This window comes from Pezoporus occidentalis, unplaced genomic scaffold (assembly GCF_034315485.1).
Source record: "Pezoporus occidentalis ecotype Australia unplaced genomic scaffold, CSIRO_AGI_Poc_V1 ctg25, whole genome shotgun sequence".
Lineage (NCBI taxonomy): Eukaryota > Metazoa > Chordata > Aves > Psittaciformes > Psittacidae > Pezoporus > Pezoporus occidentalis.
In genome coordinates this window covers 3,933,261-3,961,247 of record NW_026914394.1, presented here as the reverse complement: position 1 = coordinate 3,961,247, position 27,987 = coordinate 3,933,261, and the positions used below count along the sequence as shown (strand labels likewise).

The 27,987-nt window shown below is 37.9% G+C and overlaps 2 long non-coding RNA genes across 3 annotated transcripts; one reads left to right on the top strand and one right to left on the bottom strand.

Annotated features, from left to right (window-relative positions):
* Positions 1-1,489: 1,489 nt before the first annotated feature.
* On the bottom strand, positions 1,490-16,123 carry LOC134165874 (uncharacterized). 2 transcript variants are annotated; one of them, XR_009965673.1, is made up of 4 exons: positions 15,903-16,123; positions 10,325-10,441; positions 7,132-7,327; positions 1,490-1,780 (listed from the first exon to the last, which is right to left on the bottom strand). It is a non-coding gene; the product is annotated as an uncharacterized LOC134165874 (long non-coding RNA). The 2 variants fall into 2 exon arrangements; XR_009965672.1 differs by lacking the exon at positions 1,490-1,780 and having other exon boundaries at positions 6,975-7,327.
* Positions 4,145-12,933, top strand: LOC134165875 (uncharacterized). The gene is made up of 2 exons (XR_009965674.1): positions 4,145-5,126; positions 6,333-12,933. It is a non-coding gene; the product is annotated as an uncharacterized LOC134165875 (long non-coding RNA).
* Positions 16,124-27,987: the final 11,864 nt, after the last annotated feature.

Below are 27,987 nucleotides of genomic sequence, written 5' to 3'. Positions count from 1 at the left end.
AAAATCTTAAAACCACAGAGGACCTGAAAAGTCTTCCTTGTTAATAGTTTCTCTGCAAAGGTGACATCATAAATTGCCTAATTTATAGATAAAAGACCCTTTGGTGACTTCATTTTACATGATCCATGGTCATCTTATTGTTGGGCAACGTTTTGGGTGTGCTTAATGTGTCATGCTCAACAAAAGTTTTTGAAAGACCTTTTCTGTCCTCAGCATGGAAAAGTTTTCTCACTTCCTTTTCTTCCATCAGGCTCATTTTCCCAGCATTTACCATCTCTTATTATGTCTTATCTTTCTTCTGGATAAGATTGTTTTCTCAATCCATATACAGAAGCCCAGTTAAATTCTGAGTGCAATCTTTCCATGCCGTGGTACCAGTAGGTTCAGAGATAGCATTGTTTGCTAAGGTAGTGTTGGTGAATAAGATGCATTACAATTTTAAAACCTTTTTCTGGGGAAAAAAAAAAAGATCTTGTATTCCTCTAGAGAATGGAAGTGAATTACATTCTTCTATTATGTATGTGAATCTGATTATGGGAATTACTGAGTTAATTTATATGGTTGTAAGGAACATAGCATCTTCTAAAAAGCATGTGATTATTTTTAGTTTTGTTGACTTTAGCTGAACCATAGACATTTCTCGGTGTGTATTACAATTGTATATTGTTTCCAAGAGAGAGAGAACACAGCACTAGAAGGCAATTATGAAGCTAATACATTTCCCTGAAATGTATTTTGTGATGCAGCATTTTCCTCATGTTTCTAAAAATTGCTTAAATTTCTGCTTAAATTATCTCAGTATCATAAATACCACTTATATCAATTCATCCCAAAGATACCATCTTGTTAAGGATATGTTTTCCATAAATAAGTTGCCTTTCATAATAACTATTTTCCTCAGATCCAAAATGCTTTATCACCAAGGAGCCTACCTACTGAGGCACCTACACTGTATGTCACAAAGAAGAACAAGGAGACATATTTTGGCATTTAAAAATGCAAACAACAAAGCAGACAGTCATCATACAGAAGTAACCTCTTCAAACAAACCCGCTGTCACCCAGCTTCATGGTGAGTTTTGTGTAGGAGTCAAGTTTTCTTTTTCCCAGCATACCACATAATACCACAGTCTCAACTTCAAGAATGATCAGAGATCAGTAAACATGATCCAAGAGGAAAGACTGAAAGAATTGGGGTTGTTTAGTCTAAAGAAAAGGAAAGTGTTGGGAAACATGGTAATGATCTTCAAAAATGTGAAAGGTTTCTCAGCAGTGAGAAGGAATATGTTTTTCTCTGTGGGTCTAGGGCAAGAGGTGATGGACTTGGAGATTTAAGGTAGACATTAAGAAATCATTTCAAACTGCAGAAGTAGTTTAGCACTGGAAATGATTAGCTGAGAATCTTGCTTACTGGAGGCTTTGAAGGGCGGATTGGGTCAAATGTCTCAGGAATGGTTTTAATTGCAGTCGATAATACACAGATAACCTCAGAAGGTTCCAGACTGGTTTATACTGTTTTGTTTCTCTTGAGTGACTTACAACAGATGCATTACTGCTGTGTTACTTTAATTCTGCAACAGTTAAGGTAATACCCAAAATGCTTGTTCCTCTTTGAAACAGAATTGGGGCATTTATCATTTATCCAATGTGAATATGCTTTCTGCTGCACAGCTTAAAACACCTCTTGTTTACCTTCTCCTAAGCCTTCCTGGTTTTCTGCTTTTCACCATTTGTCCTGTACCGTAAAATCTGTTTTCTTCCTGTAGGTAGCTGTAGGTCTTCTGCAATGAAGTGATAAAATGATGCATTGAAAGATTCATGGGAACCTATGGAGTGTGATCCTCTGACATACAACCCTGTCCCAGTCCAAGATTACCTATGTCTTTGTCATTCCTTGACAGAAAACTGTTGAAACTGTTTCTGGATGCTGAACGATGTCTGTAGGTACTGTGTTCTGATTTCAAAATTTTTCCTACTATCTGAGATTCCTACAAGTCAAACTCTTCATTACATGTCCTGCCTGTGTTGTTGCAGTTATTTTAGATACCTGAAGACACTTATGCTGCTTTATTTCAGTCTTTCCATACGAATCATGATTTGTAAGTGTGCCGTATGTTTCACTGTCCTGAAAACTCTTCATGTGGTCAACTTCCTCAGTAGACATCCAAAGCTGGATAGAGTACTGTAGTTAAAACCTCAGTGTTGAGTAAAAATGTTATTTAGTATGTGCAGAAATGCCATTTATCAAAATTAGTGTCTTTCCTGTTTCATAATACAACAGCTCTGATTTCAGTTTGTAGTGCACTGTCACTCTATATCCGTCTCCATGTAATTCCTGCCTATTCAGATTTTCTTACTTTGTGCTTCTCCAGATGATTATTCTGAAGGGTACTATTTTGCTCTTCCTGTTGAAACTGTAGTCTGTGACAGCTTAGCTGGCTGAGTTGCAGAAGACAGGTTATTGGAGATTGAACAGAAGGAATGTGAGGAGGAACTACTGAAGATTTTGTGTAAAAAGTATTAGGTGACTGCCTCTGGCACTGGGGAGGAATTAGTCTTTGGGAAATCAACTTTACCATCTGGCCAGAAGTGTTTCCTCTTAGGATTCAGTTTTACTTTTCGAATAGTCCATGTGTGTGCACCCTCCTCTTGGAGGAAGAGCAGGCTGGAAGTTCGTACCAGTATTTGCTTTTTCGTGCTCGAGGAGCTTCTGTTGTCTGATGGAATACTGTGCTTTCTGGAAAAAAGTTACAGAAAACAACTATGTCATGCAGAAAGCAGAATGATCATAAATTAAGTCTTCTTGATTTCTCTAGTGCTATGAGAAGGGATACAAGAAGGTAGTCGTACAGTCCCAGTTGGTCTGTCCTGGTTTTGTTGTGTGGAGATTCCTATAACACGTGAAAATCTTGATTGTTTAAGCTTGCTTATATGACGAAAGAGGAGGAAGGCCTTTTTTTTCTCAGCAGAAGAAATCACATACTGTTTAAACAAACACTTCCCACACACTGTACCAAGACAGCTAAAGGTACTGTAAGTCTCTTCCTATATTTTTTTAAGGTTTCAGAATTATTGTGTCTAGGAATAAAATTTCTTTTTAATTTATTTTGAAGTGCATACCTCCAATTAGTTTTTGTAAGGGCAGACTTTTCCCTCTTTCTGTTAAGTTTATGGAAACTACATGCTGTGGAGATACTTCCTTTCACTGTTTTTTTGGAGGTGTTATCATCTTAACAGGAGCATCCTAACAGTGGACATTCAGGCTGCTTTAAAAACTCATCTATTAAGCTATATATTCATTTAGGGATGCCTAAACCAACATACACTTCGGGTGTGTTCTGGACTGCGTGCTTTTCCACAAAAGCTCATGTAGAAGACATTACAGAATCTCTGCAAGATGCAAGATGATTATAATGGTATGTATTGCCTCTGACTCATGAGCTGTATACCAACACAGCGCAAGGGTTAAGGACAAGATAAAATCACTTACTGCTGTTTTTGTTTCCTGAGGGTTTATTGTTTTTATGCAAGAAATGGAGAGTGGAGTTCCTTTTGTGAGGACTGTGCCAGAGTTTGAAAGTATGGGCTAAAAGTGTTTCTGTCAATTGTGATGCCATTCATAGCTTTTGTATCAAAATTTGGATACAAAGATCTCTGTTGTAGAAGCCCCATCTTGTGGACAAGCAATCAATGACTATTTCAGCACAACTGAGATTTAAAATATTTAGAAAATCTGAAGGTATTTTGGTATTTTGTAGCAATAAACTGGAAAGTCTTCATATTGCTGGACAATATGGAAACTTCATTCATGTGTAGAAATCAGCATATGCTTTTTGAAGACTATTACCACAGGTGAGAAACAGTGAATTACAAAGAGGTGATAAACAGGGATGGAAACAAAAAAATTGTCCCTAGAACTCTGGTTTTAGTCTAAGCCAGCTAAAACACTAACAAGTCTTGAATTCTCAGAATAATTTCCTTTAGCATTTCTATAGTATAGTATAAATTAGCCTTTGGGTGGCAAAATCATATAAAGGCTGAAGTATATTCGTTGAAAAAATTGAGACAGAGTAGCAAAGTATGCATGATAACTGAATCTGGAAACTTTGAGAATATCCTTCCAACCCTAACCATTCTATGATATACTTGGTTTCAGCACAAAGTAATGGAAAAGGGCAACAACTCCAGACTCACTGAGATGACGTACTTGACAGGAAATCATTAGGTAGGTAAAAAAAAGTGTGAAACAAGCCTGTGATAAAAGCTATTTTCAGATTTCAGTATGACATTAGTAGAATAAAATATATATTCTATTATATAATATTCACTTTTTGTTACATAATATACACATAGGAATTCTTTCTGTCACTCTGAAGCAATTGGGTTATTATATGATAGTTTTCTGTTTCTTCTATATGAAGAAATAGGAAAATATGATAGTTTTCCATTTAATAATAAAGGCTATAATAAAGTAGCCAGAAAGTGTAGCGACATCTAGGGAAAGCTTGGCAGAAGTGCCTCCATGCTAAAGCATCTGTAACTCCATTTTTTGCTTTATGGGTTGGCATTTGACAGCTATACTCCGTGCAAAAAGAATAATGTCTTGAGCAACATAACCTCTTTAGAAGCAAGCATAATGAATATGAGAACATGATCTTTATTTTAAGGTTTTAGAATGATCCCCGTAGGAGTTTGGAGGGCTGATAGTATTGAAAATCTGCTTTTGACTAAATTTGCAAGTTAGATCTGTGTGAATTTTAAGCAGGAGATGGGTTCTTGCTTAAATCCAATCTGCTCTTCAAAAGCCAGTCAACATCTCTAACTGAAAACGTAACCATTTTTTTTTCCTGTGAAGGTAATGTCCCCAGGGAAAGTTTGTTTGGTGTGACTTGATTGGAAGGAATGACAAGAGTAAAAAGGAATATGGCATGTGAATAGGGTGCTATACCAGGCCCTTTGTTGGGAGGGGAACAGAGGTTCCTATTCCTCCAGGCAGATGTCTGACTAATAACAGTGATTAAAAAAGAGACAAAAGTTCATGATCTGGACATTACAAAGCCAGGAAAGAATTTCCTAGTTCTTATCAGGAGGAGCCTGGATGAAATCTTCACTTTAAAGCCATATCAGGTACAATATATTTTAATACTTAAAATTACCTCTGAAAGTAAGTGTATATCTGCCATTTTACAGTTTAGTTTAAAATAACTGTTTACTTCATATAGATTTTCATCCTTCAGTAATCTGGGAATTTCATAGCCACAACTTGTTCATAACATAAATAGATGTAAAAAAGTCATTGTTTTTAATCAATTAACAGATAAAACTGTAAATGTGCATTACCAGCATATTATTAAAATAGTCTCAGAAAAGCCTGCGGATGCTTAGGAGTTCCTCACTGACTCCTTTTGTTTCTCATAGCAATCCAAAGAAATAGAATTCTATATTTTGGTCAAGGGCATCTTTGAGGAATTGTCCAAGCCAGGGCAAAACCTTTGAGAAAGATGCATATTCTCAATTGTAGCCTTGGTCTATTCCTTAAGGAAGGGAATATTAAGCCTTTAGCAATATACAGGACTAAATCTTTTACCTGAGAGTAAATTCTGCTGGAACCAGCATATGCAATAAAAATACAAATCTTTCTTGGTGTGAAATGAAGTCATGAAAGGAGCTTTGTTGCTCCTTTCTGTAGAAGGTGTTTCTTCCTCAAGAGACAGGGAACACCAGATGCTAGTTTGACCCTCAAGGGAGGAGCATATGAAGTGTGAACAGCTACTTAAAATTCCCTGCACTTAAGTAATAAAGCATGAACAATTCAACAAGAGGAATACAGACACATTAGTGTGGTATGAAATCTAGAGAAGAAGCTGTAGCCTAGGAGAAGAAAATGAATATGTAAAGTCTGTAATAAAAGGGTGTTGGAAAACAAGAATTTATTCCAGAGGTGTCCAGGGAGGGAATAATGGCTATTCCACCGAGTACATTCATTGTAGTACAGAGAAAGGGCAACCTCTGGTATGAAAGACAGCCTGTGTCCTTACTCTGAGCAGAAGGCCCTAGAAAAAGGTGGTATGGGTGAAAGCAAAGGTCTGTGAAGGAGTATGAGACACAGGCAAGCATTCAGTGGTACTTTTCATATTGGATTGTATTAGAAACTAAAGTTGCTTTTATATGCCCATATAGGAGGAAGGAAACTGATGGCATCAAGACGCTGAAGAGTAATCTGTTGTACATTCCCCTGCTAGTATGTACGATAAAACATTCAGTTGCAGTGTATCATAAACAGAGGGTTAATTGCTAAAGTTGCAGAGTAATATGCATCTCTTGTACAAATAGGTTTTTATCAAGAAGATACAGCTCAGAGTTTAAGTGTAAACTTGCAGTAATCCACTGCAGAAGAGCTGTGTGGGTGTATAAAATTGATTTGAAAAGGAATGAAGAGGTGTGAATTGCTACTTTTTAAAGATAAAAACTTAGTGCACAGGTAGGTCATGTGTACTAAGCACATGAAAACAAGTCTTCATCATTCTCTCTTTATTATGCATATTTTTGTAAATGTTTTCTTTGGTCACTTCTAGCCTTTCTATTATTAAATCTTTGCATATTAGATTTTTATTGATATAAAAACGTTAAGAGATGTAATAATACAGATATATGAAGCGATTTAATATTAAAAAGATTTTCAATGAGCATTTGAAAGCAAGACTTGATGTGTTATGTTGCTACAAAATTCAATATATGCAGTTGAACTCTGAGCACTTGCGTTTATAATATATGAAGGGGTTCTCTTAAAACCATGTCTTCATTATGTCATTTGAATTCCAACTCTGGTATGTAATTTTAGCTTAGTACTTTCTATCTGATTTTCAGCAGTGTAGGTTTTTGCAGCTAGGTGGGTTATGCTTTGAGCGAATTCTTTTTAATCAAAAGGAAGAAAGCTTTTGCTTTACCTCTTTATAAACTCACCAGAGCCACTCCTTCATACCAGAGTTCATGTTTTATTGACCAGACAGTGTTTTGTCTTGCAATTAACTTCTGCAAGGATACAGTGCTGTAGAAGCTATTAAAGAACAATACTGTTGTTACTGTAATATTTACCAGCATAATTATTTAAAGTATATGTTTCATTACTTACGTTTTCATGTCTGTGTGGTACATGTATCAGCCTGTTCCATTACTCTGCACCTGTACTGTCTCTGCCTTCTGCCCACTCCTCTTCTAGCCCTGTACCTTTCTCCAGAGCTATGTTGGTGCCACATTCCCATGACCCCACTGCTGCTTCCATTAGTCACCACCATAGGAACCATGTTCCCAGGGACAGATCCTGGTCCCTATGCAAAAACAGACCAGCAAGATAAGAAGGAAAAGCCCCTGCATCACCAACCAGCTTGAAATTCTTCCAAGCCTTGTCCAAAAGGGTCAATAATTCTTGTAGTAAGACACTTTTTCTGGTATTAATGTCATGAACATTTTAAAATGGCATCAGCCATTAATTACTATCACAACTTTTAACTCTCTGTTTCTGTTTCAAATTTTCCCCAGTTCAATCAGAACCAAAAGTTAATGCCCATTGGCTAATTTCCAGTGCATGCCTCCACAGAACAACTGTTGCCTTTAACTGGTGGAGAGATCAAGGCTTGAACTGACAAAAGACATCTGTATCTTAGAAAACAAATTAATGTTTATGTTTTAATTTATAAGTTCCTGGCTCTTTTACGGTTCCTGTTTTTCAAGTAACGTCTCTTTGGATTCCTAGCTGATGGAGAGTCAAAATGGAAAAGGCCCATGAGAGAATTATCACAATACAACATCTGGTCTGCATTGGAAAGAGCAGAGAAAGATATTCAACATCTTGGAGACCAAGAGGCAGCTGTGAGGCACTTTCAAAGTCTGTGAAAAATCGTGCAGGTTGTGGCCACCTGGGCCAATATAGTATTGTTTTGGGATGAGCTACTCTGCTTTCTAGAATCTGGATTTTAATCTCACTTCAGTACAGATACATGAGAGCTGGGAGTGGTATGAAAGGTGTTTGCTTTTCATAATGTTAATCTGAATCCCAGCATTGTCCTAATTATATTGTGGGGTTTTGCCAGTCTCCCAATTTTCTTTTCAGCGTGTTAGCTAGGAGTCAAAAGGCTTTCTCAGGGCTTTTGGCATAGCTTTATAGGAAAAAAGGATGGAAAGGACTTTGTGTATTTTTGGAAGAATATTTTGCATCCTGCTTTAAACTGTTCCAGAAGGTTAAAGGACATTAGCTACACTGCATATTGGCTAGGGTACTGGTATGTCATTAACGGCAAGTTTTGCTTTGTCTAATTGTTCAGGTTTCTTCAGTCACAGACTATGAGAAATGCAAAGAAATCATGGAGCAGCCCAGGCAGTAAGGTTACCACTGGATTCAGAGGGAACAAAGTCCTTCCACCACATGAAACTTTGGTCCTTTAAGTCATCATAGCTCATGCAGAACATAAACAATTTGACATGTATAACAAGAAACACTGCAAATTGTTTTCCAAACAGGCATATACTGCAGATGGAAGAACTGATGAAAATTGTTTATAAATGAGGAACTAAATGTAGATTTTTCGAGAACAAGGTTGCTCTCTTCCTTGCCAAGACAAACAAATCTGATAGAACATCTCATTGCTTTAGGCTGCCTGAGGACCCACTGGAAAGTCTATGGACCTTTCTCCACAGTAAATTTGTGTGTTGTCAGTACATAAGCGTATTGTCCACAGTTGCACTGTGGCAGCTGCAGAGGAAGTGGAAGGTTCTCAAGGAATACATGAGGGAGAACTAGATTTTTGGCTCCTAACACAGTATGGAGTGCTTTTGGAAGCTGTGGAAGTTTATGAGCTGAATGTTACTGCTACAAAAGGTTATCTGTGAGTTAAGCATAATGGTAATTAATCTGCTATCTGTAGATCTTGACACTGACAACATGATGAAATTGAGAATTCCTGTTCTTTAGAATTGCAGTTTTCCAAAATGCCTTCATTCCTATAATGACAGGATTGTTAGAGGTTTTCAGTGCACAGATGTTTTTACAAGGCAGTATATAGTCATCCCAAACAACTGTTTTTAATGGGACAGTTATTTAAAAAAGCATGTAACGAGAGCATAAATACAGTCCCTGATACTAACATAAAACATGTATTAGCAAAATAATATAGTTTTATTTCCCTCATACGTAGCAGGCCCTGGAAATATAAAACTAATCATGTCCTTAAAATACTGTTATAGCTGTAAACATCTGGAAAAGAGGACCAGCAGCATCCTCAGCTGCATTAGGAAAAACATTGCCAGCAGGTCAAAGGAGGTGAATGTTCTCCTTTACTCAGCACTTGTGAGACTTCAGCAGGAGTAATGTGTCCACTTTTGGGCTCCCCCCAGCAAGGAGGACATGGACATACTGGAGTGACTGCAGGTAAGGGCCATGGAGGTGATTAAGAGACAAGAGCATCTGTGATATGGTTGCCCAAAGAGGCTGTGGAGCTGGCATCCTTAAAGATACTCAAAACTCAATTGGGCAAGCTCCTAAGCAGCCTTATTTGGGTGATTCTGCTTTGAGCTGGGGGTTGAACTGGATGGTCTCCAGACGTGCTTCCATCCTCAGTGGTACTGTGAATATTTGAAGCAGTTTGCTTATGTCTGGTCAGCATTTTAGCTGGAACTTGACTGCGTAGGAATCCTAAAGAAAGCAAAGTCTGTAACCCTAGAAATACATCCAGATGGCTGAGGCCCAGAAAAGGCATAATGAGAGCTGCTAAGTATTTTGAATGTCTCATCAGAGTGATATTTCACTTAAAAATACAAATATAGAAATGACTTGGGTCTTCTTATCAATGACATTGAATACCCAGTGATCTCTAGTATGATCTCTTGTTTCAGCTGGACTGTAAAGGGTAACAGCTTCTCTCTATTTTAGTTTAATCTTGCTCTGGAAAATCTTACCATATACCTTATTTTATAAATGAATACTTGATGCTTTATGGTGCAGAATTAATTTGTTAGTTTGTTACATGCTTTCTTTCCTTATTAGTACTGATATTAAAATATTGCAATGTGTTTTGACGTATTACTTCAGTAATAGGCACATACTATGTGTCAAGGACTTGAGAATGTCATCATTTGATCAAGGTAAAATCAAAATATATAATTACATTGCATATTCTATGGCACTTAGTGTCTAACTATTCTTACAGCACCTTCAGACAACAAAGATTAAATTCAGAAATGGCTTTCATATTTTCATGACACAAGTTTTATATAGCAAGGCAAAACAATGTATTTTTTTAGGTCAGCTGAATAGTGATGGGTAGATTTACCTTTGGTTTTCATCATGAAAATGCCAAGGAACTAACTTGCAGTGTTGAGAATTCCCAGGTCCTCCTTTTGAAAACTCTTTGTCTTTTGTGTTGCCTCTAGGAAAAAGGGAAAACATTCTGGAAAACAAGAAATGAAGGAATGTTGTACAGTGAATTAAGAAATAAATAGATTATAGAGCACTTAATTCTAGTTTTCTGCACTCCAGAAAATGAAACACTAAGAAATAACCTGTTTCTTTATTATCAATATATGGAGTCACACTGGGTTTGGCAGACAAGGACAGAAGCTTATGAATAACACCTGTGATAATTATTAGAAGACCATAAATTTTGCGGTGGCTGAACTCATCCTAAAATCACAAAATTAAGTCTTCAGACATAAGTAACATACGAAGGTCAAATACACTTAGTCATAAGTTGCTATCATCTGCCATCACTTTTCCATGACTTAGTGCTCTTACAGCAAATCTCCTCTGATTGCAGTAGACTCTGCGTGGGATGGGGGTTTTGGTGGGGAGAGTGTTACTTTAAATTGACACCTCTAGCAGCAGTTCCTATTTCTAATGTTTTCCTTTTATACATTTATAGCCTATTATATCTATCCAAGCCTGGCATAGCTCCAAGTCACCCATTTCTCAGTAATACAGGAAATTAAATCTAAAGTCTAATAAGCACGGAGGCTTATGCAACCTTCATTCGCTGAAAAAAGTATTATGTAACTTAATAATATTACCTTGTCTTTTGATGGCTAGAGAGTTGTGCACTTTGTTTCTCTGTAGACCAAATAGGTTCTGCATTTGGACTACAGGAGGCTGGGTTGATCCAGCATTTTCTGCAAGCTTTCTGAATGTCACCTCAATATTACTCTCTTGTTGAAGGACTCCCTGAAACTTCCATGTCTACGGTTTGGCGCCCTTCTTCCACTACTCCCTGTGGTAGGAACCCAATCTGTTCCCTGGTGCAAGGCCTGTGTACCCTGTATTCTTACCCCAGGGGTGCTGAGTGCTCTCATTCTTCCCCCCGGGATTTTCTCCAGCCTGACCAGATTTCTGCCTATTCTATCCCATTTTCTATTAATACCCCCTGCGGTTCTGTGTTGGTGGGTGCAGCATTTGAAAGTGCAGAAATCTGGCTTGAGACCACACAGATTAGCACCATAATTTCAGGGTCTTGTCTCCTGCATGTATCGGTTTATTAAGTGGATTTATACTGAATAATTTTAAACTGTTGCAGCCTTCTGAAACTGTTTCTGTAACACACAGAGTGATATAAGGTCGCCGGTGGTGTGGAAATTGGTTTTGCAGCTGATATGTTAATTCAGCAAGAGATGAGTTCTTGCAGAACACGAAGAAAATGATTTTAATATAGTGCCATGCTACTTCATTGGCTTTCAGGAAAGAGCTAATTAAAACATTCAAGGGAGATTCAGGTCTCTGGAGAAAGTACCATTATGGAAATACAAGGTTATTTTTACTGCACAGCTTATTAGCTGCTTTTCTAAAAGCAAATCAACTGAATGTGGTGGACTCAAAATAACATTTTCACCTGCTCAGGAAGATGAGAGATAAGGTACTTCTGTAAACTGAGTTCAATATAAGACTTGTCACAGTCTCTCCTGTGTCACTCACCCCAGGTTTACAGTAACCACTGCTGCAGTTTTCTGGATGACAGCTTTCATCCAAATACATCCAGGGCCCTTAATATGGCTCTACTAGTGCAACTAATTGCAATGAGGAGCAGAATTACATTCATGATGCCTAAGGAGAAGGAGAATCTCTGCACTCAGTATGAATAAGGGGTAGCAAAGGCCTAATTTTTCAGAAATAATTAAATTGAAAATAATTTTAATAGCCAATCCCAAAGAAAAATCACCAGGAATTTAGAAGCCCTGTATTTTTTCCAAACAGTGCGCTTATACCAGGGAATTACTGAGCACCAAAAGTAAAATAACTGTAATATTTACTGTATGAAGATACGAAAGGAAAACAATTTTACCAGCATAAACTGCTTCATCTTTTTGAGAAGAAGAATGAACAAAATAAAATTGAGTTTCTAAGAAACAATTCTAAAAAATCTCTATTATAAAAATTGTATTAGATTTTACAAGGTATTTTAATATTGAGATAATAACGGAGAAAATGGCATTTTACTCTATGTTCTTTCATAAAACAGGTACGATAGTGCTATTCCCAGGGAAAAGACACCAGTTCCAACAAGAGTAGTGTCTGTTCTAGAATTAAGGATAACGTCTCAAAATATCTACATAAACAAGAAGGTTAAAAAGCTTAATGTGAAAATAACAATCTCTTCTTGAACAGCATCTACTGTGTCCAGCCTATTCTGTTTCAGATGGCCCAGGAGCACAAACAGGTATGACATCATATCATTTTACATCATTAATGGAAGTGTTTCCTTTCAAAACTACAATGTTATTTTCTGCCCAAGCTTTCTTTCATTAATTCCAAAGTTATTTTGACCCAACCATCTCTATGTATGTTTAGCTATGTTACCTAAACACGGTTTTCCAGTACTTTCTAGTATGGACTTTATACTGAACAATTTGTTTAATTGCATTACATGACATTTTAATAAACTAACTTTCTAAAAATCTATATTGATGTCTATTCTGATCTTTCCTGATAATCTGCTTCAGGGTGGCATTATTATGGAACAGACTACCTTGGAGGTTGCTTTAGCTATTTTAACTCCATTCCTGTAATCCACCAGTCTTAATTTTTCAGCTGCTAACTTCTCTGACAATGAACATTGTTATAAAACCAGTTATTTAAGACAGAGTAAATCTGACTCTGAATTTCATTGTCACCAAGGTTTCTTTGTTGATGCAATACCTGTAGATGGATTATTTTCAGCAGAGTCTTCAGAGGCTCTGCCAGTGCCTCAGCAGTACTCCTCAAACCTCTTCTGCTGAGACTATGCCGCAGTGGGTGGTAGTAATGATGATTTAACTCCTTTACTGAAGATGGATAACTACAAGAATAGAGAGGGATCTAATATGTGGAATCCATGTGAGTAACGTCACCAAAATCCAGTAAACCACAGCTGCTGGGTAAGATCTGCAAACTCCATTGGGAATGAGTTTGCTTTCCTGGCTGACAGAGCTCAGTGTGTCATTTTAGCTTGTCTGAGATTTTCTGTGCTTGGTTTCTTCCCAAAGTGGTTTGGTTTTCTCAGATGCTAGACCACTTCTTCCAAGAGTTATCTTAGGTGTCAAGCAAGCTTCCCTGGAGAAGTTTGTTAACTATTTATTCATTTGGTTCAGTTTAGGGAACTGATGTTTGCTGTAACACTCCCATTTCAGTTCAAAATGGCTCGAGGGCAGTGGGCAGTTGTGGAGCAAGCTCTGAGGCTGCCAGCCAAAAACTTGATTTACTGGTTATTCCTGTCACTATAATGATTAATTGGGAAGAGTTTGCAGAAGAAGTGAGAAGAATGAAACTTGTGCAAATTTCATTTAAAAAGAGATACTAACAAAGAGAAAAAATCAACTGAGACAGCTACTTAAAAGACTTTTTCTTAACTGAAGGCTTTAAAATTTCTGTGCCTTGCTTTTAACAGTTATATATTTGTCAGACTAGAAATGGAAATGCTCCACTGAGTAAACTTTCACGTACTGCTAAGGAGAGTTTGGAGAAGGACTGTGGTATGGTCAGTATTAATTGAAGGGTCTATAGTGTTTGGGCTACAGAGGTCCATTTGAAGAAGAGACAATAAAATGAGGGGTTTGTGCCCCAATACTATGACAGAGACATGGAAGCTGTTCATCCCCAACAGAGTTTATGCATGTGTGATCCCCAGGCAGAATATAGCACAGTCCATTGACAATCCAAGAGGGGAGGAGCTGGGTCCAAGTCTTCTTATCCACCTTCACTTTATGCGAGTGTAAATAACAAATTGTATGCAGCAACTTTTTGAAGAGATAGAAATAGAAAATGCAATTCAGTGTTTAAGTTTGCATTCTCAAGCTTACTCGCATAGGCACACTTAGGATGGATACATGCTGCACACAACTTTGAGAGCTCCTGCTATTTTCAATTCTGGCTCCTGTGCTTTACTGACTCGACTGTATAGTAGATAGAGTACTCATAACAGTAATACCCTGTTACCTTAACTGTGAAAGGTTTTTCTGGGAATCTAATGGCCAACAGAATAGAATTCATTGTTTTGTTTTGGTTTTTTCAGCAAGCATTTAAAAGATCCACCAGTTCATCTCTATCACAGCTTATTTTTCTTGTGGCTTAGCTTGGACACTAATCTGCCTGTTGAGTTTACATTTATGGAGTACGACCTAATATTTTCTCCACGCGTTCGGTATTATGGTTTTGATTTTGCAAGTCTTGTTGCTTGGGATACTTGCAGAAGTCATGTCTGTTTGCACAGCAACGACAGAACTGGGGTTCAGATGCTGCTAATTAATCAGTCAAGAAGGAACAAAAATAGTTCTGAAGGCTACTACTCTTGGCTGATGCTCAGACGGGTTGGTAAGAACTGTAGAGACAACTGAGTACACTGCTGGCAGTATTTGTTATACATTTTATTTCATAAGTGGATTTTTAGGATTTTTTGTTTTAATTTAGTTATTTTACTCTGCTTTAGCAGTTCTTGTCTGAATACACTTGTTGTTTTTCCAAAATGCCTGCTCTGGTTTAGGTGCTTTTGTTGGCACTAGTCAGCTTTTCATCCATGTAGTAATGTCCACAAGGTGGTGCCACAGCTAAAAAGTTAGCAATAAATAACACAAGTATAATTTGATAATTCTATCACGTTTTTATAGCTGACTGAAGTATCTGCATCATCAAAGAATTAATAACTGTTTTATAAGCACATCATCTGCATTTCTAATGACATCACAGTTTTGCAAGCCTGTTTTTTAAATCACTTGTGTAAGCAGAGCTGGGTCTGTTTGCTGTCTGAGTGGGAGCAACACACACACGTGTGACAGTCCAAAATCATGTACAAAAGGGAATAAGTAGACAGGCTGATGATGAATGTAGAACTGTGTCTGTAGAGACTAAGACTAGCAGAGCTGTGTATGTCCTAGCAGGGTTACCAGTGCAAAGATCATGCCCACCAAAGTGTCTTCTCATGAACGACGCAAGGAGATGTATGTCTAGATTGCTTCAGCGGTACCACAGGAGTCAGCCTGAATCTGGACAAGCAGAATAGTTCATCCTCAGCTTCAGCTAAGTCAGCTTCCATGTAATCATCCTAGCGTGGCCATGGCACGTGGTAGCCTCGGAGGTTTTTCTGCAGCCAGCAATAGCCTTATTTCCCTGTCATACAATAATGTACAGTTGACTGTTAATTCCAAAGTTCTTACAGAGGGACCTGCTATGAGAGCAGTTGGGCTGGTATATACAGGTAAAATTTGGTAGGAGCCTTTTTTTCTTCAATCATAGTTAAAAAGACAGCCACCCCAAACTGCATTTAGTGGAGGTGATCAAGTGTATGAGCCCCTTTCTACACAAGATCAGACTAGAGAAAGTAAAAGGCAATAACAGGGAATGCAAAATGAGTACACAAATTAACCACTCACTACAGAAAAAACAACAAAATTTACTGGATAAAGTTCTTTGTATGGATCTGAATGGCTATACTGTTTTATAGCAAATTTGCATGTCCCAGAAGAGCTGAAGTGCAGAGGTGCTTGGTCATTCCTCTCAGCACATTTGTTCCATTCTTCAGCTGCCCTTGGCCACATGGCCATGGTTGCTTCTTGCTCCTCTCAAATGACCTCTGCGATGCAGGTATGCATGCTAACCCAGTAAATATTCTCCATAACATTCTGCAATGGATAGATAAGTTTGAATCATTATTCATCACATTATTTTGTACCAAAAGCAGCAAGAAAAAAGGGTAATTTAAGATAACTTTCAAGCAAACATTGCATTTGTTGTTTCTTCCTGCTAGAATCTATCATAATAATGATAGACCTGTATCAGAAAGGTAACAGGTGTTGCTTAATGTATTTTCTCTAAATTGCTATATTATTGTTATAAAACACACTAAAATTCTGGTGGCTTGTAAGGAATTTGGTGGAAATTACATATACTTATGAAAGATGGTCTGACCCCCAACTATAAAGCAGAATGAGAGTAGAGGTTTATCAGGTCCAATTCTAAAAGTTGTCAAATAACACAACTGCCACCTCTTTTTGTTTTTTTCTAAGGATCATATTTTTAAATTGTATTTTAAAGTGGTTTATGTTTTTTTTTTTTTTAAATTTGTATTGATTTTAGCATCTGTTTAGAAAGTCAGAATCACAGAACCAGCTAAAAGAGCAAAGTCACTGAACAGGTCAGCTAGATTTATTTTGCAGGTCAGTCACTCTGGTCAGTGTGTTTGGACACTAGTTTGGACTGAATCACGACAGTGACGTTTGATCAGAGTACTTCTGTAAGATTGTTCTGAGTCTATGGCTGCAATGTGTGTTGCAACTAAAATGATGTGTTTCTGGTTTATTTTGGACTTTGCTTTTTCTCTGACTTCATAAAATGACTTTCAAATATGTGTATTTTTCAGATGTCTTACACAGAGAAGAAACAATGCTCAATTCTGAAAGGAATTGCAGAGCATCTGAGACCATACCTTTAAGTCTTCACTGTATGTAAAACCCAGGTATTAAGATAATTTAATAAATTAATAATTTAATGTAATTTAACAACCAAGATGAAATCCTGAACATTTGCCCTTGCAATATTTGTGTGTTTTGGGGTTTTGCTGGAAATCCCTTAAGTGCTTTTAAAACATCAAAACTATTTTTCCTCTAGGTCTGGTTTTCTGGTTTCCCATTTAGGCAGTCATGAACAAAACATGCTTTAGCCCTATGTCTATACCTAAATCTACATTTAGATCCCTTTAAATATTAGAAGGAGGTAATTTTCAGTGTTCTAAGTTAGGAGTCAGCCTGAGCACGGCTCAGAAATCATCCTGCAGATGCACAGTGTTAACCGGAAACAATTTAGAATGGCAGTGGTATCCTGCAGGATGTGTGCAACTCGTTCGGCAATGTGTTGATTTACACAGGACTACATTATAGATTATACATTCTGGTAATTGTGGTATTGTTATTGCCAGGCTATATCTAAGCACAGGAAATACATATAAGCACATTTGAAGTGATAACATCCACTTCTGTTTAAAAAGCAGTATTTTATTCGTGTCGAAAAACTCACATAATACAGCATTTGCAAGAGAAAATAGACAATTTCCAAATTAGGACTTAGCAAGACTTCTAGGGAAAAAGCTGCTTCATTATGGGAGGCCCATAACCAGCATTTGCAAGTAAATCCACAAACTTTTATTCTCAATTGCTTTAAAAAATATGGGGTTTTTGTATGGACTCTAATCCAAGAACAGAAGGAGACAATGCATTTCCATCTGAAAACACAAGAAAGATCAAAATAAATGTTTAGTGTGTCACCAAAACCACAGTACAAGTTTCTGTTAAAGAGAATGAGTAATACCATTCTAGCTATTAGAATGCTGTGAGTAGATAATAATTCCATCTGACTGGTAGGGCAGATTATGTATTCTGCAAGAAAATTATCCCATCTAAAGTCTTGCCCTATTTCATCACCTCAGTAGGAAAGCCTACCCACCATACCCGTTTACCTGAAGCCCCTCTATGCTTGCTTGTCTAATATTAGGATTCAGGAACATCCAACATCCTGTCTTGAAGTTCAGGAACAGTTTGACTCAGACCTTGACTTGAAAATGTGCACAGGTTCCTGCTACTGCTCCCAGGATGTAGGATTTGGGTTCATCCTCAGCTCTGCAGCTGAAGATAGCATACAGTGAGGCCCCTCTCAGAGCCCTTCTCACCATTTCTCTGTAGAAAGCATAGGCTTCAGACCTATCTATGCACTTAGGAAAATGACTGATCAAGTCAAAGGTCTCCCAAGTTTCCCCCCTGGAAGGGGGTATGGATCTCTCCAGAATGACGAAATATCCATCAGGGTTTGTATGACAACCTCTTTTCCACAGGCAACACTAACTGACAAAACGTAGTTAACTATTATGCATGTTATGCCTGCTTCTTAGTTTGTTTCACCAGGGAAAATATATTAAAATTGGTATAAAGTTTCCCTCTTGTTCCTCCCAACAATAGAAAATTACCAGGGAGAGAAAATAAGACAAAGATTTAACTTTATGGAATAATTAGAGGAGAGCATATGATGCTCTCTCAAAAGGCCTTCCAGCTAAACTTCTTGTTTTTTCTTTAACATTGTGAAACATTCTTGTCTGTGTTAATACATGAGAAAAGGAACAGTAGAACTGTGAAACTGATTAATAGATCCAAGAAATACAAACCCCTGGGCCATAGCTAAATCTGTATCCATACTGCAGCGTGATGGCAATTGTATCACAGGGTAAAATCAGAACTGGAGTTGGTGCTGGTGCATACTTTCCCTGTTTGTAATCCTGGAGCTTGTAATACTGTTGCAGATCAATAACATCATGCTATACTGTGTAACTGATTTGTTGAAATGGTAGTTGAGAGTGGGGTTCTAAATAGACACTGCAACATACAGTAAAGGATTGGCCTACAAATGGGTCTAATGGTGATGTGATGAACACAGACATAAAATAGCCCAAAGCCTAATGATTTGCTTCATAATTTCATTAAAAACTTTTTATTGGGTTTCAGTTTTTTTTATCTTTATTATTTAACATCAAGAATACATTTGTAATTGTGCATTCATAAATGCTACTGGTGTGACATTTTTGTACTGACAGTCAAACTAACACTGAACAGAACTTCAGTTTTGTCAGATCTCATATTAGCCAAACTTTGTAGTACTAAGGTGGCTCTAAGTTAATATTAATATGCCTTTGCTTGGGGAGGGCTTATGATAGTCTTTTGGAAGTGTCATTTGCTTAGGTAAGCTTTCATTTAAAAAATAATAATATGAAAATGTTTTTAATTTTAAATACAATCTACAGTATTTTCCTGACTGGGAATCTCTGTGCCTAAACTTGTCATATCCTGTTTAACAAAGGAGCAGCTTCAATAGCACTTACAGTACTTAATGTTATGCAGATTTTCAGTTTGTTGCTGTGATCTGGGCTTTAAAAGCAAAGGTCAGGTAAAGATCCCTTCTTGGAACACACTAGGATATGAGCCCAAATGTTTATTTTTCGTCATAAGTCTACTTATTTAATAGACCATTTATGACTTTACTTTTAATATAAGTAAATATATTTGTATTTGTGTGAGTATCAGGAAGAAAAAAATACATATTCTCTGTTGAGCAGCATTCCTAACATGGCTGCAGCATGCGTGACTCTTTCTGCAGTACATTCAGATGATGGCTTTCGTTAAGAGATGTTGCCTGGAAAAATCTCTCACGATTTCAAAAAGGGATTCTAATGCCTGCCTATTTCACATGGGAAAATTCATTTCATCACTCTTTTACATGACATCAAAATAATTGTGTCTTTCCTTAATTGTGACTATAGAGGGTCAATTACAATGGAAATTAAAATACCAGACTCTGCATGCCATACAATTTGTAATTAGCTTGAGATATCCAAAGGAAATTCTATAAGTTACTTTAGTCTTTTCATTTGGTCTCAGATGTCTCAGCTCTGTCTGATTTTGAGTTTATAAGAGCAGCTTGTCACTGAATTTTTGGTTGAAATGTGTCTGTTTGAATTGAATGCTCTAATGAGCCCTCATCATTAAAATCCTTTGAGTTCTGTCGCTTGCAAGGAACTGTGTGGAGCCCTGGAGCCCTTGTGACTGTTGGAATAACTCAGAAGTTTCCTCACCTTGCTTGAGCAGTATGGCATAACCCTTAAACACCTGAAATACCTTTAGGGCTTAAATATTTGGTGTAGATACCTAAAAGATAAGAGTTTCTTAAGCGTTAGAAAGCAGAGTTTGAAGATCAGATTGAGCCATGTCTCTTGCATTTACTTCTCTAATAAAGCTGTCAAGATGCTGACCAGCTAGCCTGATAGATGCGCTCTTCTATATTTTGGGTAAGTAATTGACTGGGCCTGGGCTCTACTGCATAAGTTATATCTGAACCCATTTGCAGTTATTTTAGGTGACACAATAAAGCAGTCAGCATAAACTGAGAAAACCTTGTCAGTGCTTTGTCAAGTGTGCCAGAAAAAAACCCTTGAGATTCAGAACCAAAGGTGTAATTTCAGTTAATTGTCTGGATGCTGAATATTGTTAATTCACACTAGGGCTCATATTAACCCAAACCACTGCCATCTAGCATCCATGCAGGCAAAATTGTATTTCTTGCTATATAGAAGCCCATCTAGATACGATCCAGTTTGCTCTTCTGTCTCTGATTTCAGTCTGCAAGGACAACAGGAACAGAGGCTGCAGATGGCCTGGGATTCCCTTGCATTTGATTGTGTGTCAGCAGCCTGATCTAATCAGGCAAGTCTGTTTTTCCAGAAAATAAAATTATTATAGACAACAATATGGTGAATTGAAAACTTCTCAAAGTTGTTAAATTATCTGGTTTTGAAAAGGAACTGTATCAAGCAGATACTGAGCAAGGCAATGAAGCCCAGTGGGCAGAGTGCTGGACAGGGATTGAGAAATCTGGGTTCTTTTCCAAACTCTCCTGACTTTTAAATGACCTTGAGCTGTCACTTCACTGTGTTTCAGTTTCACTGTCTGTGTGAGGAGGATAATAATCCTCCATAATGATTTTACATTTACTGAAGAAAGGTTCTGTATCAACACTAGGCATTCTAAATGCAGCTCTGGTTAAAGATGGGCAGGATTTGGTCAATACCTCATGTATTCCAGAATATCTGGGAAACTTTGGTTGTTAGACTCCCTGCTTTCAATTGTCTCTCAAAATGCATTTCCATGCTAAAGGTCTTTCTTATCTTTCAGACCATTACAAAATATCTCCAGAACATTTCATGTTAATTGCTGCATTAATACTCACAGTTCTCACTAATGTTACTGGGAATTGCAAAGTGCCTTTTAAGATCACAGAAATGATAACTTAAGGTAGATCATGTATTTTTAATTGTTTTGCAATATTATACTTAACCTATGTGGGTGACTTCTTTATCAGTTAGTTTATGTTATAACATATTTTAATTGGACTTCTGGTTGGGAACAATCAGTTTTAAACTAAAAAAAAATATCTGTGTTTTTTCTTAATTGTATCTTGATTTTACACATTTTGTATTAATATATAGCTACAAGCTCTGTGCACAAAAAGAACAGTCTACTTTCAAAACTGTTGAATGCTTTGACCTCAAGGGCATAGAAACTGTTGACTCATTGTTTTTACTGCATATAATATTAGTCCTTTGTCACATCCAGGGAATGACATCATCTTCTTCATTGTTAGCAGCAGGTTTGAATAATACAAAAAGTGCAGCATTAGTTGTCTCTTCTATTTGCTCTTAATAAATGAATGGATATCTGGTACCAAGATTCAGATTAGGATTTTTGAGTAACATTTAGAACGAGTTTGTGCTCGTTCCCTGCAAGGAGCTTTGCTCCTGCCCATGATCTGCAGGGCAGGCGGGCTGGCAGGAGCACAGAGCCTGCAGAGTGTGTGTCACTGGTGGTACTGCCTTCTCTAAAGCGATAAGGGGAGACAGGAAAGGAAGAGACTAGGCACAGAATGAAACAGATCCTTTCTCCAAGGTTACTTTAGTAAAAGGAATCCCTGAGCTTATGGGAATCGTATGTCTCTGGAATCTAAAATTGTGAGAGGTAATTCCCTGAAAATCAGTCATCTCTAGGACATGCTACCAAAATAGGAATTTATTACCTCTAAAATACACTGGGATAAGCATTCTATCCACTCTAAATTTGTATTAGTGTCTATTAGTCTTCTGCTGTCTATAACTAAAATGTCTATGCCCTATTCTTAAAGAGTAATTCCCCATTTGAAGTATTTGCTTAGGCCTGCCTGCCTCGTGAAGGAAGGATGCACTGTTTTAGATGTAGCAATCAGAGTAGTGAAAGATTTCTTTGGGGTGATACACCACCTTCTTCTATAGGATTCTGCAGAATTCTTTCCTGGCAAGGAAAATTTTAGGTGTTGCTTCCTGAAAAATAACTATTCCCAATGAAACAGAGTTTACTCAGAGAGATTCCTTGAGAGTCTGATAAAATGCCAGATCCTAAGCTGTCTTCATTATCCACTGCCTTTAAATTTTCCCAGAGAAAACAAAAGATGGATTTAACCATAAAATTACACTTTTGTGGTCCCAAAAAAAGTTTTATTTTGAATAGAAGTTCCTGTGTGGACAGACTGAATCAAACTGGATTTTGAAAAGCTGTGAGAGAAGGACCAAGGCAGCAAGCTGGGAAAGTTGGAGGCAATGGGTTAAGGATCCAGGATTGCTTAATCGTGAAGGCCCGCATACCAAGAGTGGACTCAGGCAAGGGGTACACACATGGAAATACTTCCTAGAATGCCAGAGCTAAAAAAGAGAAAACAAACCACGCTGTAAAGGATCAAATTCAGACCCACTGACTTAGAAGCAACAGGGACCTAATGGAGGGGCCTTTTTGCAACAAGCTTATCTGTGCTCATGCAGGTAGAGACAGGTTTGAGCAGGTGCATCTATCCCTGTTCCTCTCTCAAAAATATATTCCAGATTTCATACTTCTCTCTTATGAGAAGTAGTCAAAAGTTACGCTTTTTTCTTTATGTTTCATATGCTTTTGCCATATGAAGCCTGACTTCTTTCCTGCTCCAGTCTATAGGTGCTCTTCAATCAACATTTCCAAAGATCTCAAGTAGCAGGAATTTTGCTGAGGCTAAATCACTCCGTTTTCCCCTACCCTGTTTAGGCTTTACTTGGACAAAAGCAGTAAGGCCAGCCATTTCCTTTCATCCCTTAAAACTTACTGGCCACCTTTAAAGAACTTGGTCTCTCTTTTATGTCACCTTCCAGCAGCTCATCTGATTTAAACAGGCTGCCATGGCCAAGTTAAATGTTTGGGAAATAGACCATACAATTAATCTGCAGTGGTAAGTTGTCTCAGCATCATTTCTCTTCCTTTCGAGGGGAATGCTGGCTCAAGCAAAAGAAAAGGTTAACATAATCATAATACTCCAAAGAGTTAAGTGTCTCGAGCTCAGATGGGTTTTTTCTGTTCTTCTGTTGTACATAGCCAGCAAACAGTGTAACATTCAGACCATGACAAAAAATACAGCCTTCAGTGCTGCAGAATAATCTCTGCCTTTCTGTAAAGTGCATGAAAATGGGGGTGTGACAGAGCTTTGCTTTTGTTTTCATAGGTGAGCTCAAATTTGCCTCATTTATGAATATAATAATAAGACTTATTTAGGTACATCAGCAACTTTAATGAAGAAAAAAATGGTATGTGAACAAAAGGAAAAATACAAGCAAAATAACTGAAAATTCTGGGAAAAGAAGGGAATGGGGTTTTTTCTCTGAATATGCAAATAAGGTTTTCCATGTTGGTTTAGGGACAGAAAAGACTTGAGGTTTTAAATTCAGCCAAAATAGCTTTCATTTACAGCTACACTTGCAATGTTGACCTTGAATATCGCATTCGGTGACAGCAAATCTCATACACGAAGTGAATGTATGCAGTAAACCTCAGAAATATTCCCAAATGCCTGAGTGAAGCCCAGCTTACAGAGGAGTTAGATGTAACAGGAGTCTGTAATTCTCTATTTGCTCTAAAATGTCCTTCCCTCAAAATGGACAAAGTCTTGATTTAAGGCATTTTTGCTTCTATGAAAATAGACATGAAATGCATAAGAAAACAGAGGATGTTATTTGCTTCAGTTCATGTAAACTGATCAGGCTGAATGATGAGAGAGTCTTCCTGTAATTCGGAGCACTACTGAATACTATGCATGAAACAGTTCCTCCCCACATAAACAACTCGAGCTTTGCATATGTACCAATGCAGAAAAATAAGTATTGACTTATTCACAAATTACTTTTTAGGCACTAGATTCCCAGAAGTGTGTTTGTAGAACAGCATCTAGAAGCAAACGAATGTGCTGATAACTTCATTGGTTTTTCTTTCATTTTATGACCTTAAAGGCACCTTGATCTTAATATGTTTGTCATTTTGAAAAGCAGAACTTTTCTCTCAGCTCTGATACTCACTTTCTTCTTCTGATACAGATTTTGGACCTGGATTCCATGTGCCCTATTTAATTTTCTTTCAGATTGCCTATTAAGATGTTTCTCACTATTTTACCAAACAGACAGGTTCCCTCCAAGAGGCTCATTCGTGCTCCTGCTGTTACTATTTATGTATCTTCCCAAAATGCAATATTTTGAATGTGGTACAGTTTTTTCCACCCATCAAATATGGAATTTTTAACCCTGCCATTCTGCAGAACAAGAAGGAGAGGAAATAAATCCGATGTTTTCTCTGATTGTACCTCAGTCAGTTTCTGTGTGTTCTCACAAAGAACAGTGTGGAGCTTTACTTGCTCCACAAAAAGCAGTTTTGGCTTTGAAAATATTTTAAAGACATCTCAGGAGAGCCAGACCCAACACTAAGAGTGGAGTTCTACTCATCTGAAAAAAAAACAAACCCTCATATTGCTTTACCATAAGTCATTTAGGAGATCCTGAATCTAATTTCCATTACACGAGTTGGGAAAACCTTATTAGTAGGAGCCAAAATGTGAGCAGAATTTCACCCACTATACTGCTTCCTATCACTCTCCATCTCTGACAGGAGTGGATGATGAAAACTGCAATTGTGCTTTTGGATACACCTTGGTATGTGGCAACCTAGGAAATACTGACACTGCGTGAGTTAGGTACTAACCAGGGTGAGAGGGACCTGTGAGCCTTCACACTGGGGAGTTTTGCTGTCTTTGAAGTATAAACTGAAATCAATAATGTTAGAGATAACTTCATGGTGGCTGTGGAAGTCTAAAGGTTGTGGTAGGGCTTATGTCTTTTAATAGACATTAGAAAAGGCAGACCAGGCTTTGGGCAGACAAGGAAGTATGTTGCTCACCTTGTATGGTGCTTTTGCTATAGGCAGAGGATGCTAGGGCTGTGTTATGAACATTAAGTAATCCAAGAAAACAATAGGACACTGAAAATCCAAAAGTTAGACTTTAATTATTTTCCATCTCCTTATTTCCTTCTCAAATCATACTTTCAGGATCCAGAGCTTAGACCTCTGGGAAGGCTCCTCAGTCTCTGGGGAAAAGCCTGAGGAATAATTTCCAATTTAGTTCACAATAATTCACCATTTAGTTTCCTCAACATGGTAGAAGCTAGGTACAGCTCTTATGGCTCCTGTCAGTCCTCCACAGATGCCTGCCACTTATCAAAGGCACCTAAAAACAAGTAACCCTTTTTGAAACACGTGAAATACTTAGTGCTCCAAGATAGCTGGTGTTCTCATTACTTAAGATATGGACCCAAACTGATTTATCTCTTTGGTGGCTCCAGTGCAAAGTTATTACATTGTCAGAAAAAAATCAAGTCTAACTGGGGGGGGGGGGGAATTGGATTCCATCATGTGTTTCATATTGTACTATTATGAAAACACTATATTAAATTCAAATACTTCAATTGTACCATTAGATGGTGTCATTATGTGGCTTGCTAATTGATAGGTTATTCAAATGGACATTGTAATTTCAGACTTCTTCGAAGCATCCATATGAAGAGTTTCCAAGCTTCAGAGGGGTAAAACTGGGTGTTAGGAAAGAGAAGCTTTTACTGGGAATATTTCCTAATGCATGTCACTGAAAGATCGTTACATAACTGCCGTGTGCATTCCAGGACTTGGGGCAGTCTATTTTTAATACCTGGTATGAAAGAACTTCCTGCTACTTTTTCTCTTTGAAGGCAGTTTGTGGTTCATTAGCTCATGTTGTCAGGACAATTTTCCTGCTATCCTTAAACCTCGTTTTTTTTCCAGCTAAAAAGACAAAAAAGTGAAACTGTATCAAATGGAAGAAGGTGCTGAGCATGAAATACCATGAAGATTAAGGTATGTTGTGTAAATGTTGCAGTGGTCCCAGAACTAAGCGCTGCCAACTCAGGTTTAATATTAAACCTGAAAAGAAATCTGGACATGTTAAACACATGCACTTCTAAGAAGAGCAAAAGAAGCTGTGTGCCAAGCAGCAGCACCTAGAATGAATTTTCAGCTTGATGCTTATGAAGATAGATGCTGGGTTTCTGTTAATTAAAGTAGTTTTAATTCCATACTTTTCTCCATGCAGTGTTATCACAGGCCACCACTATTTTGACTGTAATTTATACAGTCATGGTCAATAACATCAAATATTTTGCTTAAATGCAACCAAACTTCTTCAAACATGGGCTGTGCTAGGTGTTTCAGAATGTTTTAACTCTACTAGTTATAAGTTCACAGCATTAGTGCAGTTTTGCTCTTAAAATCCTAGACAAGCAGAGACTGATAAAGTGGCCAGAGGGACCACCATTTTCACCTCATCTGACTTCCTGCAAAACAAAGGCCACAGGACTTCCTGAATTAAGCTCTTTTCAAGCAAGAGCCCATCTTCCAGGCAAACAAGAGACAGAGAATCCATTAGATCTGCTAAAAGAATTTGAAAGTGTTAATTTTGTAGACAAAAAAGGTGATGAATGTACTAGCAAATTAACAGGCAGTCCATTGTGTATTAGAATGGACCTGTGTGACTCTCTTACTTTCATCCATAGCAGAGAAATGGAATGGCAATTTCAAATGCACAGTAGCATTCAGTGGTAATAGCTGCAACTGCTGCTGGGAACCTACTCTTGAAATCTCTAGTAGGGAGGCAGCGGAGCGTTGAAGTCAGATGACTGAACCAGGTAATACCCTCAGCTGTCCAACCTGCTCTGACATCCGTCACCATTGCAGGGACGCTTCGACGTATAGAGCAGCACCCAAACACCCATAGTTTTCAGTTTGGTGTATGAAGGTAAGCAGCCAACTCTGGGAGATGGGGAGCACCTTTAAGGGCTGTTAGATTGTGCTTTCCCTGGGGCTTGTGATAGTAAACTGCACTAGTGAGGGTGTGGGGCAAGGGTACCTGCTTCACTCTGTGGGCTCAATCCGTTGGCACCTGCAGAACAGAGCTGGGGTATTTAAGAACCCCAGAGCTAACAAAATATTTGGGCTTCCCTTTCTTTTGCTCTGATGTTCTTGGAGGAAAATTGATCAGAATTCTGTTGATCAGAAGCAATTCCTTTCCCCCACTTCTCCCTGCTGTCTCCATAAAGCTTCATCTCCATAGAATACCTTGTGATAACTTATTTCTGCACTTCTATAGGTCTTTCAAGTTGGTTTTGTTGCCAAAGAAATTGCTCCAGCCTTCAGCCCCAGTGTTCCCAGTCTCAGCCCCAGCACACTCCTTCCTCTCCCTCTTCACAGCAGAGCACTCTGGATCATAACCTTTATTTTCAGAGGAAATGTCTTCACCCCAAAATGTGAACTCTGACTGGATTCTGCTTATTGCAGCAAAGTTGGTATTAAGAAATTCATTACAGGTCACTTAAAAATTGAGGCCAAAGTCACGGAACTGCTCTGCTTAATCGTGTCCACTGTGTCTTAATAACATCTTATTTGTCACCATTTGGGCTGGTATTTTCCGAGCCAAGCATCTGCCCCAGGTTTGGGGTTTGGCAGTTCCCAGCTAAACCACTGTAGTCATTTTCAAGAACAAGGTTAA